Source organism: Chiloscyllium plagiosum, unplaced genomic scaffold, assembly GCF_037043375.1.
Source record: "Chiloscyllium plagiosum isolate Xiang-an unplaced genomic scaffold, Cpla_swu_hap1 HiC_scaffold_1, whole genome shotgun sequence".
In the NCBI taxonomy this organism is placed as follows: domain Eukaryota; kingdom Metazoa; phylum Chordata; class Chondrichthyes; order Orectolobiformes; family Hemiscylliidae; genus Chiloscyllium; species Chiloscyllium plagiosum.
The window spans coordinates 19263868-19283701 of NW_028270139.1; positions in this window are offsets into that span (position 1 = coordinate 19263868).

Sequence of the window (19834 nt, forward strand, 5' to 3'; positions counted from 1 at the left end):
TTTCTGGTATTAAGACTGGCTCTAATGCAACGAGGTTCGAAAGATCAATTGCGTTCAGGGATTCTATAGGCCGAGGTACTGACAGACATTTCTGTGGCCAGCAGCGAAAAAGGAAAATGGTGTGTTGCTTCCCTGGTACCAGAATCAAGGATGTCATCAGAGAGGGTGCAGAATGTTCTCACGGGAAAGAGGGGCCTACAAGAGGTCATTGTCTACATTGGAACCAATGACATAGGAAGGGAAAAGGTTGAGATTCTGAAGGGAGATTACAGAGTTAGGCAGAAATTTAAAAAGGAGGTCCTCGAGAGTAGTAATACCTGGATTATTCCCAGTGCTACGAAGTCATGAGGGCAGGAATAGGAGGATAGAGCAGATGAATGCATGGCTGAGGAGCTGCTGTATGGGAGAAGGATTCACATTTTTGGATCATTGGAATCTCTTTTGGGGTAGAAGTGACCTGTACAAGAAGGGCGGATTGCATCTAAATTGGTAAGGGACTAATATATGGGCAGGGAAATTTGCTAGAGCTGCTCGGAAGGATTTAAACTAGTAAGGTGGTTGGGGGGGACCCAGGGAGATAGTGAGGTAAGAGATCAATCTGAGACTGGTACAGTTGAGAACAGAAGCGAGTCAAACAGGCAGGGACAAGGTAGGACTAATAAATTAAATGGCATTTATTTCAATGCAAGGGGTCTTAACAGGGAAGGCAGATGAACTTATGGCAGGGTTAGGAATATGGGACTGGGATATCATAGCAATTACAGAAACATGGCTCAAGAATGGGCAGGACTGGCAGCTTAATGTTCCAGGATACAAATGCTACGGGAAGGATAGAAAAGGAGGCAAGAGAAGATGAGGAGTGGCATTTTTGATAAGGGATAGCATTGCAGTTGTACTTAGGGAGGATGTTCCCGGAAATACATCCAGGGAAGTTATTTGGGTGGAACTGAGAAATAAGAAAGGGATGATCACCTTATTGGGATTGTATTATAGATCCCCTAATAGTCAGAGGGAAATTGAGAAACAAACTTATAAGGAGATCTCAGCTATCTGTAAGAATAATAGGGTGGTTATGGTAGGGGATTTTAACTTTCCAGATATAGACTGGGACTACCACAGTGTTAAGGGTTTAGATGGAGAGGAATTTGTTAAGTGCATACAGGACAACTTTCTGATTCAGTATGTGGATGTACCTACTAGAGAAGGTGCAAAACTTGACCTACTCTTGGGAAATAAGGCAGGGCAGGTGACTGAGGTGTCAGTGAGGAAGCACTTTGGGGCCAGCAACCATAATTCTATTAGATTTAAAATATTGATGGAAAAGGATAGACCAGATCTAAAAGTTGAAGTTCCAAATTGGAGAAAGGCCAATTTTGATGGTATTAGTTCGAAAGCTGATTGGGGGCAGATGTTTGCAGGTAAAGGGACAGCTGGAAAATGGGATGCCTTCAGAAATGAGATAATGAGAAGCCAGAGAAAGTATATTCCTGTCAGGGTGAAAGGAAAGGCTGGTAGGTATAGGGAATGCTGGATGACTAAAGAAATTGAGGGTTTGATTAAGAAAAAGAAGGTAAGGTATAGACAGGATAGATCGAGTGAATCCTTAGAAGAGTATAAAGGAAGTAGGAATATACTTAAGAGGGCAATCAGGAGGGCAAAAAGGGGACATGAGATAGCTTTGGCAAATAGAATTAAGGAGAATCCAAAGGGTTTTTACAAACACATTAAGGACAAAAGGAGAGAATAGGGCCCCTCGAAGATCAACAAGGCGGCCTTTGTGTGGGGTCGCAGAAAATGGGGGAGATACTAAATGAATATTTTGCATCAGTATTTACTGTGGAAAAGGATATGGAAGATATAGACTGTAGGGAAATAGATGGTGACATCTTGCAAAATGTTCAGATTACAGAGGAGGAGGAGCTGGATGTCTTGAAATGGTAACGGTGGATAAATCCCCAGGACCTGATCTGTGGGAAACTAGAGAAGTGATTGCTGGGCCTCTTGCTGAGATATTTATATCATTGATACTCACAGATGAGGTGCCAGAAGACTGGAGGTTGGCAAACGTGGTGCCACTGTTTAAGAAGGGTGGTAAGGACAATTCAGGGAACTATAGACCAGTGAGCCTGACCTCAGTGGTGGGCAAGTTGTTGGAGGGAATCCTGAGGGACAGGATGTACATTTATTTGGAAAGTGAAGGGCTGATTCGGGATAGTCAACATGGCTTTGTGTGTGGGAAATCATGTCTCACAAACAATCTTGATTGAGTTTTTTGAAGAAGTAACAAAGAGGATTGATGAGGGCAGAGCAGTAGATGTGATCTATATGGACTTCAGTAAGGCATTCGAAATGGTTCCCTATGGGAGACTGATTAACAAGGTTAGATCTCATGGAATACAGGGAGAACTAGCCATTTGGATACAGAACTGGCTCAAAGATAGAAGATAGAGGGTGGTGGTGGTGGAGGGTTGTTTTTCAGACTGGAGGCCTTTGACCAGTGGAGTGCCACAAGGATCGGTGCTGGGTCCTCTACTTTTTGTCATTTGCATACATGAGTTGGATGCGAGCATAAGAGGTACAGTTAGTAAGTTTGCAGATGACACCAAAATTGGAGGTGTAGTGGACAGCAAAGAGGGTTACCTCAGATTACAACAGGATCTGGACCAGATGGGCCAATGGGCTGAGAAGTGGCAAATGGAGTTTAATTCAGATAAATGCGATGTGCTACATTTTGGGAAAGCAACTCTTAGCAGGACTTATACACTTAATGGTAAGGTCCTAGGGAGTGTTGCTGAACAAAGAGACCTTGGAGTGCATGTTCATAGCTCCTTGAAAGTGGAGTCACAGGTAGATAGGATAGTGAAAAAGGCGTTTGGAATGCTTCCTTTTATCGGTCAGAGTATTGAGTACACTAGGTGGACATCACGTTGCGGTTTCCAGGATATTGGTTAGGCTACTTTTGGAATATTGCGTGCAATTCTGGTCTCCTTCCTATCAGAAGAATGCTGTAAAACTTGAAAGGGTTCAGAAAAGATTTACAAGGATGTTGCCAGGGTTGGAGGATTTGAGCTTTCGGGAGAGGCTGAACAGGCTGGGGTTGTTTTCCCTGGAGCGTCGGAGGCTGAGGGGTGACCTTATAGAGGTTTACAAAATTATGAGGGGCATGGATAGGATAAATAGACAAAGTCTTTTCCCTGGGGTTGGGGAGTCCAGAACTAGGGGGCATAGGTTTAGGGTAAGAGGGGAAAGATATAAAAGAGACCTAAGGGGCAACATTTTCACACAGAGGGTGGTATGTGTATGGAATGAGCTGCCAGAGGATGTGGTGGAGGCTGATACAATTGCAACATTTAAGAGGCATTTGGATGGGTATATGAATAGGAAGGGTTTGGAGGGATATGGGCCGGGTGCTGGCAGGTGGGACTAGATTGGGTTGGGATATCTGGTCGGCATGGACGGGTTGGACCGAAGGGTCTGTTTCCGTGCTGTACATCTCTATGACTCTATGACTTGGGTGTTTCCTTTCTTCCTGGTGGTGGGAATTGAATAAAGATTTGTACACCTGTTGTCTTTCAATGTGTATCATACTCGCACACAAACAATAAAAATTAAAAAAGAAAATATAACCAGGGGATTTAGAATCTCCTCAGTCAAATATAAAAAAGAAGAAAAAAATAAACAAGCGTGTCTTTCTTAAAAACCTTCTCCTCTGTTTCTGGTTGCACTTCAGTCCCATGCTTCTGATCTTTTGGCACTCGGTGGAGAGGGCATGGTTGGTCAGAGGACCTCCTCGTGTATCTGCTCCTGGGCCTGGCCAAACTGGCCATAAAACAGGTCCAGGCAGCGGGCCGTGGAGGGAGCCATTATGGATGTTTGCCAGCCCTTCCATGATTACGTTCGAGCCTGGGTGTCCCTGAAAAAGAGCACGCAGTGTCTACCAAAACCCTCAGGATTTTCAGGGAAAGGTGGGCACCGCATGGAGTGGAGTGTATTATTTCCCCCTCCAACTCTACTTTGATTTAATCCCTGCCCTCCCCATCACTATCCGATCACACAGCATTGCCCTCTGAGAAGGTCACTGCTTGTCACTGGACATTCGGGTGTTTCCTGTTTTCCTGATGATGGAATATTAATAAAGATTTGCACATTTGTTGTTTTTCACTTTGTCCGACACCTGCACACACAAAGAAAAAAATAATAAACTGGAGTGTCTTTCTTAAAAACCTTCTCCTCTGTTTTTGGTTGCACTTCAGCCCCACGCTTCTGATCTTTTGGCACTCGGTACAGAGGAGGGAGGTTTAGTCCCACTTCCATGGTTATAGAACATAGAACATAGAACAGTACAGCACAGAACAGGCCCTTCAGCCCACGATGTTGTGCCGACCACTGATCCTCATGTATGCACCCTCAAACTTCTGTGACCATATGCATGTCCAGGAGTCTCTTAAATGTCCCCAATGACCTTGCTTCCACAACTGCTGCTGGCAACGCATTCCATGCTCTCACAACTATCTGAAGCCCTCCCTCCTCCACCAGCTGCGCAGCCATGTGTTAAGCTGCGCCCACTCCCGTTATGTTCGAGCCCAGGTGTCCCTGGAGAGAGAGCACACAGTGTCCACCAACACCCTTGAGCTGTTCAGGGAGAGGTGGGCCCCGCAGGGAGTGGAGTGTTTTATTTCCCCCTCCAACTCTTGTTTGATTTAATCTCTGCCCTCCCATTCACTTTTTTGATCATACAGCATTGCCCTTTGTTAAGAAGGGCTTGTCACTGGCCACTCTAGTGTTTCCTTTTTTCCTGATAATGGAGTGTCACACTTTGCTCACTGACAGCTGGCTCTGAGGAAGCTGAACCAGTGTCAAATCCTTTGTAAATAAAGGGTGACTTGGAGACAGGATACCAGCCTCTGTGGAGTTATTTCAACCCTCAGGTTAAACTTACCACCAGTCATCTCTCTAAAGAGAGAACAGCTCTATGGCTTTCTGGGATTATGGTGAATTCACCTTTCATCACAGAAAGAGATAGGCAAGTCCACGAATTAGACTTTTAACATTAAAGCAATACTGGACTGAGAGTCAATATCAATCAGCTATCACAGTGGCATGGTTAAATAAGGGACTTCATATGAGTTAGGATATGGGCAACAATGCATTACTAGGAACATAGCAGAAGTAGACCCTACAGTCCCTTAATTTCAGCCTCAACTCCACTTGCCCTCCAGTTCCCTCTTACCTTCATTTCTGAGAGGTTAAAAATATGTTTATCTAAGCCTTAAATATATCCAGTAATGGAACATTCACATCTTTCCTGAGTGAAAATTCCAAAGATTTACAACTCTTTGAATGGATTGTAAATACCTGACACCCAAGTATTAAGTCTTGCAGCATTCCTCTAACCATAATCTGTAAGCCTGAAAATTCCCATTTATCTATTTTTTCTGCTTGCTATCTGTTCACCGTTCATGCATCTATGCAAATATATTATCCCCAATTCTGTGGCTCCTTGTCTTGTATGTTAAATTGTTGTGCGACATTTACTGAATGCCTTTTCAAAATCTAAGTATACTACATGTATTAATAGTTGAAACTTTATTGCTGGAACAGCACAGCAGGTCAGGCAGCATCCAGGGAACAGGAGATTCGACGTTTCGGGCACAGGCCCGTGCCCGAAACGTCGAATCTCCTGTTCCCTGGATGCTGCCTGACCTGCTGTGCTGTTCCAGCAATAAAGTTTCAACTTTGATCTCCAGCATCTACAGACCTCACTTTCTCCTACATGTATTAATACCCCATTGTCTATTCTACTACTTCCATCCTCAAAAACTCCAATGATTTTATCAAACTTGATTTCTCTTATAGAATGCCATATTGACTTTCCCTGATCATGGTAATTCTACTTTCATGAAGTGCATTGATAAAGCTTCCTTAAAAAAAGATTTCAGCAATTTCCTGATGTCCAATTTCAGACTAACTGACCAATCGTTCTGTTTCTTCTCTCTCCTTTCTTTCTTGAATTGCAGAATTATAGTTTCTAAATTTCAGCCCATTCAGACTGCTCTACAATCTCGGGAATTTTGCATAATCCTAACCAATGCATCTGATATCTCAGCAGCTACCACTTTTAGAACCTTAGGTTGTAACCATCAGGTACTGGGGATTTTATGCCTCAATATTTTTTCTCTGCTGGTATCAATTATTTTAAGATCTTCACTCTTTTTAGCCTTTTGGTTATCCTTCTGCTATGTAATTTGTGTTAGTACACTGTGAAGACAAAATAAAATATGTTTATTATATCTGCCACTTTCCCTTTCCCTCTGACAATTTCACCCATCTCTGCCACTAAGTAGCCAACAGTCACTTTAACTTCTCTCATTTTTGTACTTAGAAAAGCTCTTGCAATCTGTTTTTGCTATCGAGTACTTCCTCCCATGTGCTATTATTCACATTTTATTAACTTGTTGGGTTTCCTTTGCTGATACAATTGAATAACATCCTTGGTTAGTTTACTGCAACTCATCATTTGTGGAATTAAAACAAAGCTCCAGGTTCAACATGTTTTAAAATAAAGCCTGTGGTTTTTGAGGAGTCATCAAGAAGCTTCTCACAGAGCTGTATCTAATTTGCCATATCAATGCTATTTGCTGGTTTCATGGTTGATTATCTAACAATTACTAACATTGTCTTGCAAGTTTATTTGGAAAATGTATTTGAACTGGCACAGAAAAATTGTCAAACATTGCAATACTAGCGGTACAAGGAGGGTAGCATCCTTTCACAAATCTCTGTTTATTGTTTTGTGCAGAGGAAGAGTGGATTTGGACATAGCCATTGAAAACAAATGAACTGTATATCTTCCATGGTGGCCTGTAACTTCAAAAATGGGAAATACTACAGTTGGTTACAGAAATAAAAATTTTACTGTTTGAATTTCAAGACAGGGTTCAAAGCTACTAAAAACCCAATGGGGTCAAAAATACTTACTTCCGCTCCTATTGCTTGCTTGAACTTTGAGAGTATTATTGCAACCATCTCATCCCCAAAAGGCAAAGGATTAATCAACACAGTGATGTTCATGGAGCTTTTATTGCTGCCGCTATCTCCGAGATCCAAACTGGTTCTGTCAGTGACCACAAAAAAGATACTGCTTCTGAACTTAGGCCTGTCAGATCATTTGCAACAATGAAATATCTATCAGCACTTAGGGCAATCCCTGAGCTTTTAATGATTAATGTTTAGCGGACTGGAGGTCAAAAATAGACCACATCTGCAGGAACACCACATACGAAACTCTGGATGCCCAATGCTGCCTTCGTACTGATAGCCACCTTTATATGCAGCTGTATCAAGCTGTATGTAGACCATTGGTATGCAAACACCAAGTAGCAATACATACTGACGTTCTACCTGTTCCTATAATCGTAAAGGATAGGTCTGGCCTTGTGGCCATGGAATGTTTCAAGTTGTCGAACTGTTCTGTATCACCTGTCCATCATGGAAAAATTTGCAAAAAGCAACATCTTTGACCACTATGTCCATCAGGAAGTGGTCAGCACATAATGTCCTCAAGACCCTGCAGGTAAAGGAGAGATTTGATACTGTTGGTAGGTTGCCTGAGCAGACTGTCAAAGTCACTTGCCAGAATGCCTCATCACCAGAACTTTCCAACAAGCAACTAGACATAGCTTGGAGGTGAAAAAGGCACTACCCATCGGATCTTTCATGTACACCGACCAACACATCTGCCACCACACTCTGCCCTTGAAGCGACCTTGCTGGCAAACAGACTGTCACACATCTCCTTCTGGAATGTGCCTTTGCAAAGGTCTGGAGGGAGATGAATAATTTTTGTCATCTCCAGCAGCTTTGTGTGGCAGAATTCTGTGCTGGATGGGCTGTTCTGTGGGAGACATATCAAGACAAACATCAACTGCACCTAGAGGACATCGGTGAAAGATGCTCTTTGATTTTGCCCAAAACGTGTTGGTCTCACATCTCACAAAATATGATAATAGTCTATTATGTTTGAGGTCCCCTCATTGCCTAAATGAGAACGTAATTACTGGTAGCTTCTTTTCATGACTAGAAAATGCCTTTTGTTGCAACTGAATTAAAACTCTAACAAGGAATGTCAAAATTCCACTATATTTTATACAAAGTCTGGTCTGAACTGCTTTTGGATCTTACTAATAGCAAATTTAGAAATAAGGTAGATATTTACAAAAACATAGTAGATCTAGTTCATATCTTACTGATGCACTGTCAAATATTGGGAGTTTGCAAACAAAAAGTAACTCTATTACATGGAAATGACCTGCTCAAAGAAAAACCTATATAAATTCCACCTGCACGCATTGGTATTGTAGCTTCGCTAGCTTGGCATCACATTTTAGTGTACATCCTGCTCTTGGCATACTTTCCAGCACTTTCCTGTAGTGAATACACACAAACTGATTACTAAGGAGCTGAAGCTTACATTTTTTGGCAAAGTCCAAGTTACGCTGAGATTTTTGAAGTATTTTTTGAGGCCTAGTGTATTTTTTTGTCATAGTTTACCAAACTCTGTGTATTAATTACCTATAATGTCCTATGTCATCTCTCAAATCTGATTTCCAGCCTATCATACCACCTGCAATTCCACAACAACTCGCCCCTCAGCAGATATCCGCTGAAAATGTGGCATTGCTTGCATCCTCAGCATCTTTAAAAGGCTACTGTGCACCGAGACAAGCAGTGGCATTCCAAAACTGCCCTACTGGTCATGAATCAAAACATGGTGGAGATAGGAAGATGGCACCATAATTCTCCAACAGGGACCTGGAGGTGTAGGTTTATGGTGCGGTCCACAGGATAATAGTCCTTAGAGAACCTATATTTTAGCCATGCCAACCATCACGACACACTGTTCCCCTGGTCAAGTCAAGGTTATGAATGTTGAACATCTTCCTGAAGTTCATTGGAAAGCATCATTTACTATCATCTCACACCCTTACATCTGGAGTTGCCCCTTTCACAATTATTGTTCCCTCTGCTTCCTCTTGTGGGATATAAATGAATTAATGTTATTTCTGCAAGTATAAATTCTGATACAGAACAGGAATAAGAAAATACATATTCAGCAAAAAGAAAGGATATGTGAGCATGAGACATGAATACAGAACAATGGTGGATATATGGGCAAACAGGAAAACATCTGTTCTCCTCGCTTGTGCAGAGACACAGGAACAAACCCTAATTAAAGAGGTCAAAGTGGCCTCTGGATGGAAATAGATGCTGATAGAAGAAAAGATATGCCTAATCAATAATCTATAATAGACTGACGTCAAACACCCTTATGGGAGTCAGAGATAAGAGTTTGTCACGGACAAAACAGGATAAACAGAAGTTGTGGGATAAGTCTTAAGGAAATGAGTGACGTAAGCGAAGCAGGGAACAAACAATGGAATAAGGAAAAATATGGGGATTCAAACTGTATAAATTTTGAGAGTTTGTTGGATTTGGTGTGCATTTTGTCATTACCTTACCTGGTAATGAGACAGGGCACCCACCTATAGGTGTATAAATAAATGGCGGATTCAGATATTTGTCTCGGACTGAAATTATTAAAGTGAGTGAGCTTTTGTTTCTCACAATTGGGGGCTCGTCCGGGATTTTCTTCCATCACCGGGGGGAGTGGCTGGCCTTGGACACTGGGAAGACGCGTCCCGTTCCCCATTGAGGAGCGGTCTCGTGTCCCGGTTTGGTCTGCTCCCTTGGGTGACTGATGTGAATCCTATAAGAGAGACATCTGAATCAGACAGTGATAGGAGCTCGATAGAAAATACAGTGACAAAAGGGGCCAGGCAACTCTGTGCACAGACCAAGGTAAGAAAATTGACTTTTAAGTATTGCCTTGGTGGCCGGGATTGAGTTTTAGTAGTTAATAAGGGACTAACGAAGGAACTCAATATGGCTTGCGCTTTGGGTAAGAAAAAAGCCTCCGGGGAAACAAAGTAAGGAAAAGGCAATGGAAATGGAGGCGGGGTCCCTTACAACATTCCTCCGGAAAGTCCTTTGGGCAGGATGTTGTGGAAATTGGCAAAATAATACTTGTGCAAGGGAGAAAGATGATTAAATATTGTTGCTTTGTATGGACTAAGGACTCCATTCTTCGTCCCGCTGTCTTCTGGCCAAAGTACAGATCGGACGAAGACTGGTTTTGTGAATATCTGAGTTTATATGTCAATGTGCGAAAGAGAGAGAGAGAGAGAGAGTGTGAGAGAGAGAGAGTGTGAGAGAGAGAGAGAGAGAATGAAAAGAGCTGTACAGCTGGTAGGAAGTTTAACCCTTTGTGATTTGGTTTGAGTGAACATTTGTTTGTTGGTGATTGAATGTTTGTGTTTTATTCCCTGGAGCTTGAGTTCCAGGACTGTTTTGAATCTGATTTTGTTATGGAAACTTAACATGATTTCTTTTAAGGTTAAGGATTCTATTGTGATTATGAAAAAAAAAAGGAATGATAACTCCTGTTCTTTTTACAGATCATGACTGCCTTACTATCAGTTTCTAACTAATCTCTTTTATCTTTACATAAAAGCGATTTATGGAGGACAGTTGAAGTTTCAGTTCAACATTAGATTGTAGTAAAAGCAAAATTCTATGGTTAATATCTGTGACCTTGGATTCAGCCATTGTTCATGCATTAGAAGTTTTTTTTTTAAAAAAAACTTGAGTAGACAAATTCTTTTAAGGCAAGTTCTGATTATTTTACGACCTATAGTATTGTAATTGAGCAATGATTGGCCAGGACTATTTAGGAAAACTAATTCTGGATCTAAATTAAAGGACTAACACTGGGTAATTACAGTGAATTGCAAAATTGGGAACTGTATGCATTTTGCATTTTAACTATTAAATACTGAAGAAATGAACGTAAATATATATAAATATATTTATAAGTTAGGAACAGGCTTTGAAGGTTAGTCAAGCATGAATTGATGAATTGGTGTTTGAAGTTATGGGGAGCTAGAAATATTGCAATATTTCTTTAAAAAAAAGAAAAAGGGGAAAAACGTAACGACTTATCCCCTTTGGGAGGTGCCCACAGGGGACAAAGAGATTGGGTTTGTAAGTGCCCACTCACCAGTGGGGAGGTCAGAACATTTAAAAAGGAAATGGAGGTCCTGGTTGAGGATCCGGTGGGGTTGTCTGAACAAATTGATCAATCTTTGGGGCCCAGTCTGTATACCTGGGCTGAATTAATGTCTATTTTGAATATATTATTTACTGGGGAGGAAAGGGGACGTTGTCTGTGAGCGACAATATCCTATTTCCATAGAAGGTAAACGGGGACTGCAGCCAGTAATTGAGGGACTGATTAGAGATGGTTTGTTGGAGCCATGTATGTCTCCTTATAATACCCCAATTCTACCAGTGCGGAAATCTGATGGAACTTATCGATTGGTGCAGGATTTGAGAACATTAAATCGAATAGTACAAATCAGGCACCCAGTAGTGCCAAACCCCTACATGTTATTAAGTAAGATCCCTCATGATCACAAATGGTTTAGTGTGATAGATTTAAAGGATGCCTTTTGGGCTTGTCCCTTGGCGGAGGAAAGATTTGGGACTATCCCCCTATGAAATCTTATTTGAATTACCTTATCTGGGAACACAGGGAGAATTGCCAATTCCCGAAACTAAAGATTTGTTTTTAAAGAAGTATATACTGGGCTTGTCCTCCTCTTTATCTTTCCTCAGAAAACAGGGTCTATTGGCACAGACTCCGCCCCTTGAATTTGCTGTTTATCCCATCCGGCCAGGAGATTGGGTCTTAATAAAATCATGGACAGAGACTAAGCTGCAGCCAGACTGGGAAGGGCCGTACCAGGCTCTTTTGACTACCGAAACGGCAATAAGGATGGCGGAAAAAGGCTGGACTCATTATACTCGAATCAAAGGGCCAGTGGACCCTCCAGTTGAGGAAGAATTCTGGACAGCCGAATCAACGCAAGACCCGCTGAAACTCAGACTAAAGAGACTTTGAGTAATTGACTATACAGTGGCGACGCGAGCGCGGGATTATTTCTGTAAGATTGTATATTAAGCCTTTTTGTGTTCTAGCATAATGATCAGAATACTGGGAATGCTTAGAGTTATGATGCTAGCCCTCTTGGTATTAGGATTTTGTCACATATCATTTTCATATGTATTATTAATGGTTCCTGAGTCTGACAATCCACAAGTAATAGACACTGATATATGTAGCTTAGTAAATTGTGGGAATGTAGCTAATCAGAGACAATACCGCAACTCAGAGATACATCTTAAGTCCTATGGGGATGGCCTCGGGGATGGTACCTGGTATAATGGTCTTGTCACAATACACCGGGCCCCCTTCCGACCAGCACGCGATTGTCCCAATAAAAAGTGTAACCCCATATATTTAACGATAAGAAAAACCACATGGCACGGAGCGGTTTTGGGAGGTGGCACTTATGAGGTACAAGTAATGAAACATTTGGGATTGAAATGAAAGCAAATGGGAAGGAGTTTGTGGGCTGTTGTTTTCGAATTAGCATAGGACAGGGAAAATGGGTAGAATTACTGGGTAATGAGATACAACCTTTCACCCCTCCCAATGATCCTACAGTAGTAAAAATTATAGAGGTAAAGGATTTGAAACAGACCATCGAGATAGAGACTGGGTACGGGGATGCAAATGCCTGGGTTGAATGGGTAAAGTATACTGTAAAAAGTCTGAACAAAAGCAATTGCTATGCATGTGCCTCCGGTAGGCCAGTGGCCCAGGTGGTTCCCTTTCCGCTCGGGTGGAAGCGAGACAGGAAGGGCATGAAATGTATGATAGCCCTGTATCAGGATGAGACTGCATGGAATGATAGGAATTGTACCTCCCTATCTCTGATGTTCCCTCCCTTGGAGGAGAAAGATGCAAAAGTTCCCCCCACATTTTCCGCTGCAGTTGGAAATCACACGTCATGTGTGCACAGGCGAGGTACGAGTTGGTCGAGAGATTTGGGGGAGCTGAAATTATGTACAGAGATTAAGAATGTTACCGAAACGGAGAAGGGAGGGAACTACTCAGCATTAAAGGTTCCCCGAGCGGATCTGTGGTGGTACTGTGGAGGAAAAATATTGAGACCCACCCTACCTCCGGAAAAGAAAGGGATATGCGCAATTGTACAATTGGCAATTCCATTTACCTTGGCATTTGAGAAGGAAAAGATAGTAGGGAAAAAGGGAAGGGGTAAGAGATTACTGTTAGATACTTCTTTTGATGACAGGATTTATCTTGATTCAGTAGGAGTCCCTAGGGGAGTACCTGAATTCAAAGCTCGTAACCAGATTGCAGCAGGCTTTGAGTCAGCTCTCTTTTGGTGGGTAACAATTAATAAAAATGTAGACTGGATAAATTACATTTTTTATAATCAACAGCGATTTATAAAATTATACGAGAGAGGCGGTTAAAGGAATATCAGAACAGCTTGATGCGACAAGTAGGATAGCATGGGAAAATAGAATAGCCCTTGATATGATTTTAGCAGAGAAAGGGGGTGGTGGTTTTTATCCTTACTTCCCTGATAGTAGTAGTCGGGGTATTGGTGGCCATTGGCTGTTGTGTCATACCCTGTATACGAGGACTCACCCAGAGGCTGATTGAAACAGCCTTTATGAAACGAATCCCCCTGAGGGGAATCAGACAGAGCAACTTTATCAACTAAATAATAAGGAAATGAGTGAGACTAAGATGGATGAAATCTCTGAAATGATGCTTGCGAATTTTGGGAACAATGTTTAAAAAAAGAAAGAGACAAAAATGCAGAAGATAACAGATAGTAATGAAAAGAAAAAGGGGAAATTGTGGGATATAAATGAATTAATGTTATTTCTGCAAGTATAAATTCTGATACAGAACAGGAATAAGAAAATACATATTCAGCAAAAAGAAAGGATATGTGAGCATGAGACATGAATACAGAACAATGGTGGATATATGGGCAAACAGGAAAACATCTGTTCTCCTCGCTTGTGCAGAGACACAGGAACAAACCCTAATTAAAGAGGTCAAAGTGGCCTCTGGATGGAAATAGATGCTGATAGAAGAAAAGATATGCCTAATCAATAATCTATAATAGACTGACGTCAAACACCCTTATGGGAGTCAGAGATAAGAGTTTGTCACGGACAAAACAGGATAAACAGAAGTTGTGGGATAAGTCTTAAGGAAATGAGTGACGTAAGCGAAGCAGGGAACAAACAATGGAATAAGGAAAAATATGGGGATTCAAACTGTATAAATTTTGAGAGTTTGTTGGATTTGGTGTGCATTTTGTCATTACCTTACCTGGTAATGAGACAGGGCACCCACCTATAGGTGTATAAATAAATGGCGGATTCAGATATTTGTCTCGGACTGAAATTATTAAAGTGAGTGAGCTTTTGTTTCTCACACTCTTATCCCCATAATTGCCTCTCCAATCCACCCTTCACTTTCAGTGAACAAAACATCAGGATTGACTGTGTTCTGTCAAGCTATGTTAGAAGGACAGTTCCAACCAATGAGTGACTAGACTCCTGATCTCTGATCTGTGTGCAGCTCTCCAAAAGAGTATTAGCACTGATTCCCTGACTGCTCATACCAGCCCTGCAGGACTGACCCATTCCACAGAATTGTTTGGTTTAAGCACAGAAGCAAATAGCAGTGTAAGCTGCTGGCACATGTAGTTGTGACACTGATGTAATAAAGTGCTGTACAGCTATGTCCCACCCCTTGACTGATCACTGCTGACATCCATGACAAGCTACCCGGCTTTATGTCTGCACTAAAAGGCAAGGCAAAACGAAGTACTGTGAACTTGTAAGTTGTGAATCTGGCAGCAAAGCACAAAAATGCAAGGCAAGGTAAAGATGCTGTAAGCATCCACTTAGGTACAAAGTGAGTGAGCACTAAGAAAGCAAGAGAAGAGTTCTGAGATGCACCCTTCTGCAATGCATTAAATGGGTTGTGCAACATTGACATGGATAACCATATTCCAGTGAATCAGAGCTGGGCCATGATGATGTGGTGAGGCTAGTACATGGTCAATGCCAAACCCCACATTTAAAGGATGCAGGCAATGGATACCTATGGAGATGTTGAGGACTGCTGGCCACAGTGGCAACCTAGAAGAGCAAGCAATGAGCTGGAATAGCTAGGTGCCCACTTTGGCTTTCAAGTCAGGGATTATTGTCATTTAGTTTCTCTCTGCTGCATGGGAGAGTTGCAAATTGCATATAAATGAGGTAAGAATAGGTTATAATGTTAATGCATGCAAATAGACCTCTTGCTGCTCACTAACAAGATTCTAGTCTCACTGTTCAAACCTTGGGTACAAAATCAGACTTTTCTTTCTCAATGTGAAATATTTAATTTTTCAGATTTCACTATATTTTCCCAACTGACTCACCATTGCAAATGTTGTTCAGGAGCTGGGAGAATTCTGCCCAGGATATTGGTACGATACTGAAGACATCAGTGACCGGTTTAGCATCTTTCTAAAAACTCATACTCTCCTTTTATATCAATGTTACTGTCTCATCTTTCACAAAATAAATTATATCATTTCCATTGGAATATTCAGTCACTAATGAGCAGCAAACATTTCAGAAAGTGGAGCTGAGGCAGAATATCAGCCATCATTGTACTAAATGATCAAACAGGCTAAAGAGGCCATTTTACCTGCTCCTCCTCTTGTTTTTATATTGTTAAAATAACATTTTGGGGTACAGTAGGGGAGGAATTGGAGACATGACATGTTTAAAAGGAACAAGTGGCTTTGATGATTTCAAGATGTTTTTACCAGTGGCTGCTTTTCTTGACTGTCTGTGAATGTATTGTAGATAATTGTTAGAGATTTATTGCCATGATTCGTCAACAACTCCATCATTGCTGTAACTATCAGAATTGTAGAATGTACATTATATACATTCACCATGCAAAATCCTATGGTTTCTGCAGTTAAGATTTGCAATTTTATTTAAACGATTTTGGATTTGCATTGCCTCTATAATACCAAAGACAAAGCATAACAAAAATACAGGGATTATTAAACATTTCAAATTAGTTGCTAATTTTTGTTTTCATATAAAATATATTTCCCACCATGCGTTAAATAGAACTGAGAGAGAAATCCCATAATTGCCACTTATACAAGCATGTGAATAAGGAGCTGGAGGAAGCCACTCAACCCCTGGAGCTTCTCCATTCTAAGTATGGTTCAGTGAGGCTCTTTATTTCTTTCCTATTGGGAAAATACTACATACTTCATGAATTTAGCATCTCAACAGCATCTAAGGGAAAGATGTTAATGCAGCAAAAATGTACACTGAAGTTTCACCTCAGTTTTACACCTGAATAACACTGGAGCTAAATGTCCTCTAATTCTTTGCAAATAATGCTCGATTGTGTCTGACAATGTCAATTTCATGTAACTGAATGTTAGAGATCTATGCACTCAAATTTCCATTTCTAATGTTGAGTCTAGTTGTAACTAAACAGCTCCTAGAGAAATCTGGCATTACAGCTTGCGGAGCCTGGGCTTCCCCTGAACCACTGACAGCTGCTCCCTCCTAAACAGTATGAAAAAAAAGTGAAAGCTGGGTCTTTGAATTCATTCAAGGAAAGATAGGTTTTTGATAGACAAGGGAATCAAGGGTTATGCGAGTCAGACAGGAAAGTGAAGTTGAAACCATAACCAGATCAGCAATGATCCCATTGAAAGGCAGAACAGGCTCAAAGGATTAAATGACCTATTTCTGCTCCTCAATCCTATCTTTCTGTGTAGAATGTTCCCATACATTCAAAGCTGTTTCCCATGTTCCTCAACCTACTGCTTTAGCATAATGCCAACATTCCCTTATCACCAATTTGCAAGGTGGATCACAGAAGTCTAGTTAAATATTATGCCAAGTGTAGAGTTCAGTTGCAAATCCACCCATACCACAGCTGTACAAACCTATTCACAAAGTACAGGAGCTTTGAATGAACACGAAGTGCTCCAACATGGAAATCAAGACAGCCAGCACACATAAATTACATTAGAAACAAATGACAAGCCATTCTTAAACGTTAAGATAGAAATTTGAATAAATGGCCTAAAATAAAAGGTTGTCTCTCCTGCAAGACCTTCATTAATTGTATGTGCTCTTTTCGTGGCACTGCTGCTATTAAGGTCTAAAATGAGCTTTCAAGATGGCACTGAGACAGGGTGACTCTTTGTGAGTTCTCTACAGCAGATCTTATTCTCATATGCCTTAGAATTGTTACACACTTCTCTGTTCAATCTGTTTGTCCTTGTATGTTATGATCTGCCTATACTGCATACAAAACAAAACTTTTCACTGTACTTAGGTACTGTGACAACAATAAGCCAATCAATCAATCGGTTTCAATCCCTGTGCCCAAGATGCATCTTCAGCAGTACCCAAAGTACTGAAGGCCACAAGGAAATCCTAAGTGTTCAGAGCAAGTTTGCAAAAATACTCTCACTGTACCCTCACTGACAGGCCAGAAAAATTAATTATAAAACCCAGCTGAACTTTACTGATGATTTGTAAGAGTTTAACATTATTCCTTTTGCTTTTATACTCCATATCCTTATAAATAAGTTAAAATATCAACGTAATGTCTTTTATATCTTTATCAATTTAACCTACTTTTAAAGTTTTATGAAAGTGAGCCCTTGAGATTTTATTCTTCTTTGACTTTGCACAATATCTTTATGATAAAATTTAAAGCTATGTTCTATAACATAAACTATATAACTACCAAAGAGATCAATGATTATCAAAAAAAAATCGGTATTTAAAGAGTTCCTATAAATAGAAAATATTTTCTAACTTGCTATTCAGCATTCATCTGTAATATTTTTAAACTTCAATGTTGTACATCTTCTACAATGAAGTGGAGCAAACCTCTAATTACCATCCTACCTCCACCCCACTGAATTAGGATTGCCTTGCTCTCCACGATTACCTCTAGCTTCAAGTGTAGAGATTCATTGCAGTATCAAACTGGTCTATTTGAGTAAGAGTTATCTCATCCTTGATGTTGACAAATAATATGGTACTGGCAGCATCATTCAGTGAAAGTACAGATTGGGAATGAGAGACAATCACACCAATCTGATGTGTTCTCTTCTAAAGGAGAAATTTTGATACACTTGGCATAGCAATTAATTAGTGGAATCAATGTTTTTGTTGATAATAGCTTCATTTGTTGCTTTCCATTTTCGGCTTATATCATTGCATTGGCAGTAAGAGGACACTGCTGTCATCGTGGCAGTTACCAAAAAGTGTCACTGGAAGATGACTTCCCTCAGTCCTGTTTGGTCCCAAATTAAAACTGATATTGTCTCTAATGCCACAAACAAATGTTGTCCTCTTTACTAATGACTCTTACAGAATAATCTTAAATCTAATTTAGAAAGATCTTCATAAATTAATACTTAACATACAGCCAGAATTATGTCCCATTATGCTAAGTGCTCTGTTTTTTGGTTCAAATTGAATTAAATGAAAACTACAACTTAGATACAAAAACTCAAATGCTTTTCCTTTGCTACCCACTTTGAGGATTTTGTTTCCATAGGGTAATATCAGCTGACTTTGCAGAGTATTGATAAAGAAATCTAGATGTTGCAATCTGCTGCAGGGTCTTCACAACCTGAAATGTTAGGTTTAGCTTCTTTCCAAAGCTGCTGCCTGAACTGCTGGGGGAAGGAAAGGGTATGAGAAATTATTTTCTAATTACAGAATTTTAAACTATAATCTTGGGGCTGAATTTCCAATATTCTTCATAACTTGGGAAGGAAGAGCTGTTGATACAATGAAATCAATACAAGTGTTATTAACATCAACTTTGAAGAGATTTCACTGCTCTTCCACTGGAGAAATGACAAATTTGCAGTAAAATGCCCCCAGGAAAGTCATCTCATGTCTCCAACTTATTAGACCAGCCTGAGTTGAATTACCTCACTTGAAGTGGCATCCACAAAAAAAAGTGAATGTAAATCTCATGTATATTCAAATTTCTTCCAACAAATAATAATAGATATTGCCACACTTCAGAGAGATTATTCATAAATACATTTACCTTTACATTTTATAACCAAGTCTAAAGATGCCTCCAAGACATCTGCTCTGTTGCAAATCATAAGGCCATCCCTATTTAGTGCAAAGTTGTCAAGTTCCACTCACTAGGACCAAGGTTTAAAGAATTGACCATTTTGATGTATTTTTCTCAACATGTTTTAAAGTGAGCTTACTTGATGTTTCATACTGCACTGTGCAGTACCAAGCCATCTAATTCACAATATTCACCCAATTTAAAAAAAATTTGATGAGAAACTGCTAGTCAGGAATCGAAACACTTAGGGCTGAATTTTACAAAGAATCAGCAGTGTCAATTTTGGGGCATTTCTTGGACGGTTTCCCTCCACGACCTCTAGTAAGTTATTCCATGCAATTCTCTGCTGCTCACCTTATTATGCATGTACCACACGTATATGGTACTGTGTTCATGCTATCATGTGCTCACCCAGAGTGGAAGCGATCACTGCTGCTGGGACCATTGGGGATTCCTGCCACCGCATTATGTTTAAAGCCCAACTATGCACCAGGTCAAATGCTGCCAGCCAGTAATGGTCGTTCACAGTAAAACTGGCATAAACTTCTAAGATGTGATACAAATAATTAAAGATGACATGTACATTGACCAAATGGAATCCTTTCCTATTGATTAAATCATATGAGATATGGCATGGTGCTATCTACAGTGTGTTTAAAATCTATCACATCTTGC